We start from the raw sequence: 3212 nt of genomic DNA, 5'->3' as shown, positions 1-3212 counted from the left end.
TTTTCCCTCTCGTCTCGCCCCTGTGATTCTGTCTGCCGATCGGTGACCTACGCTAGCCCTAGGACTATTCTTGTGTTTTGCCCGCCATATACCTGTTTGCCATTGTTTGACCCTGCCTGTTTACCACGTCTCTCTAATAAAAGCTTGCAGATGGATCCACACGTCTCACATCTTGTCAACCCCGTTACAGGGATAGAAGTTATTGGATGAAGATGAGAATCAATGGGATCGTTAAATGTTGCAAGCCAGATTCGAACTGATATACACAGGCGATTCTAGGATTTTCATTTTAGAGGGGCTCAGCCCCAAATGAGGGTATAATAATAAACAAACAATAATAATACATATATAAATAAAACAAAAAATGTTTGACTAACAGGGGTGGTATAAACTTATTGCAGTATTCCACTGTATTGCATAGATAGGTATAACATTTGAGTACTGAATAAGCCAAATACAAGTCTTCCTGATCTCTCACACACACAACCTGTTTACTGTACAAACACTTAAAATTTCTAGTACAACCCTCTTTCTTTAGCTCAAGTATGCAAACCTCTTTGCCACATGCACTAGAATATGTTTCATATGGAAAGTAAAATTTTCAAATGAAAATGGCAACATGATAATTTTATAAAGTATGGGTTCATATGTGCTTCATTTTCATTGGAGGAAACAGCTGTGCTGTGATGAGGGGTGAACGCAGTGTCTTCCTGATCTCTCACACACACAACCTGTTTACTGTACAAACACTTAAAATTTCTAGTACAACCCTCTTTCTTTAGCTCAAGTATGCAAACCTCTTTGCCACATGCACTAGAATATGTTTCATATGGAAAGTAAAATTTTCAAATGAAAATGGCAACATGATCATTTTATAAAGTATGGGTTCATATGTGCTTCATTTTCATTGGAGGAAACGGCTGTGCTGTGATGAGGGGTGAACGCAGTGAAAACTTTACAGGAGATGGAAAACCGATTGCTCCCTCGTGATATTTAGCAAACTGTATTTATGACAAAGAACTGCACAGATGCAGATATTATAACAATCTATCGATAAACACACACCTTGTCCTCTGTTTCTTGCTCTGCGCCGCTGCGGTCTGCGGATTGAAAAAGAACGCGCTGATAGACGGGGAGGAGCCAATCGAAGTCTGCCACCGTTTTCATATGAAATTTAAAGGGGACTGTGGCGATCACAAATTCATTTAAAGTTTATGGAGCTAATCGCAAAATTTTTAGGGGGGCTGAGTAGTCATTTTAGCTATAGCCCCCCCTAAAAATGGCTTAGCGACGCCCATGCTGATATACACATGCGTGAACCATTAGGCCATTGCCTAGTAGCCTTAAGTATCAAATGGAGTGTCTAAAAAGATAATGCATTTAATACGGTTACATTGTTGTTTTCCTGGTTCTTAACGAAAGAGGAAGTTGGTGTTGGATGCATTATGGTGCTTGTTTTTAAATAAAGCTGCAGTCCGTAAGTTTTGAGTCCATAATAATACTAATAAATGTTTTTTGAGCAGCAAATCAGAATATTAGAATGATATTAGAATGATTTTGGATAATTTTTAACCAAAGAAAAAGTTAGAGAATGCAGCTTAAAATAGGCTTTATTTTAAATCACAAATACGAAATGCTAGGTTTTTATTGTTAACACTATAACAACGTCTACGATCTCCCTACAATAACTTCAGTGATCTCCAGGAGCTCTGTGGACACCGGGTCGGACACCTTGGTGCTAAGTTTCATTTGTGAACATTTAGGGGGTCCCACTTTTTCTTAAGTGGCCTTAACTGCTATGTACTTACGTCAAAAAATAAGTACAATGTACTTATTGTGTTCATATAATATTGCAAAACACTTTTATTGCTTTTGAGGTGGGATACTGGTAAGGTTAGGGACAGGTTTGGTGGTATGGGTAAGTTTAAGTGTGGGTTAAACTGTAAGGGATTGGTCAACAGTGTAGCTATAAATGTAATTACAGAAATTAATTACAGATTAATTTCATGCAGGTATTTAAAAAATATATAATTACAATGTAAAAACATGTATGTACACAATAAGTGCATTGTATCAAACGATTCATTTAAAATGTAGGTACAATGTAGTTAAGGCCACCTAATATAAAGTGGGACCCATTTAGGAGTACACTAGCATAGCAAAGCTAACTGCTAAAACCTGGAACACACTAAGCCGACTTCAAAGAACTAGCGGCAACAAAAGTCGATTGCCTAACATTGGCTGCGTCTGACTTGAACACACCGTTCAGACTACAGCCGACTGCATACTAAACACATCCTTGCTAAAAAAACTATAGAAACCATCACAGAAATTCTAATAGTTTCCACTACAAATACCATTAAAAACATTACAAACCATCAACTTTTAACCATTAAAACCATTAAAAAATGGTTTCCTGTAGTGTGTTTTGGGACATTACAATTTGGTAGTTTTAACAAGCCACCAATAGAAAGCAACCAGTAAAGACCCACAGGGTCCATTACAGTTTCCATTAAAGTCAATACTATTCCCATTATAACCAGTAAAACAATTACAAATTATGTGATGCTTTCTATTGTGTTTGTTCAGCAGAGTTCTGTTCTGCGCCTGTGTGAGAGGAATTAAATCAGAAGCTATTCGTAGCACTTGCTTACTATTTTAAATATCTTTCATGCTGATAACTAAGTTCTTGATAACTAATTTTAAGTGGCTCATGTTGTTATGAAAATATTCGTGAATTGGAATGCTCGGGTAAGATAGCGTAACATTAGACCAGCCTTCTTGACTTGTTCTCTTTCATCACCTTTGCTTTAATTCTTGTACGCTGACTCCTATGCTAAACTGAACATCCAGTCAGAGTTCCTGCTCTCGCCGACGGCCCCCATGCTGATCCACATGCTAAATTGGGGGCAAACTGTGAGCCAGAGGAGAGCCGACGGGAGGAACACACCAAAACTAGCCCAACGAACGCCTTGGTGCCTTAACAGACATGCACAAAGTTTGGATTTCCTGGTGCCTTTAATACAAGAGCTTTAATATTCTGACCTCTAAGTAATGATATAGTGTTTATGTTTCCTCTCGAGGCCGTTTTCATTGGAGAACACCCAGACAAGTTACAATGCAATTTGCGTTTAACTGTTGGAGGTAATTAGCACCCTAAAAAAATTAAATAACATTGACGGTGAGGATCAATAAGCTTGATCCATTGTGAA

The 3212-nt window shown here is 38.0% G+C and overlaps 1 long non-coding RNA gene across 1 annotated transcript in view; it reads left to right on the top strand.

Annotated features, from left to right (window-relative positions):
* The window catches only part of LOC107557480 (uncharacterized), a 4119-nt gene extending 2126 nt beyond the window's left edge, over positions 1 to 1993 (top strand). Inside the window, exon 3 of the long non-coding RNA XR_001605398.1 lies at positions 1764 to 1993. This is a non-coding gene — a long non-coding RNA (uncharacterized lncRNA). The remainder of the gene's footprint in view (positions 1 to 1763) is intronic.
* The last annotated feature ends 1219 nt before the right edge of the window (positions 1994 to 3212 follow it).

This window comes from Sinocyclocheilus grahami, unplaced genomic scaffold (genome assembly GCF_001515645.1).
Source record: "Sinocyclocheilus grahami isolate Dianchi unplaced genomic scaffold, SAMN03320097.WGS_v1.1 scaffold604.1, whole genome shotgun sequence".
NCBI lineage: Eukaryota > Metazoa > Chordata > Actinopteri > Cypriniformes > Cyprinidae > Sinocyclocheilus > Sinocyclocheilus grahami.
Note: the sequence above shows the minus strand (reverse complement) of the source record. Positions and strands in the feature narration are given on the sequence as shown.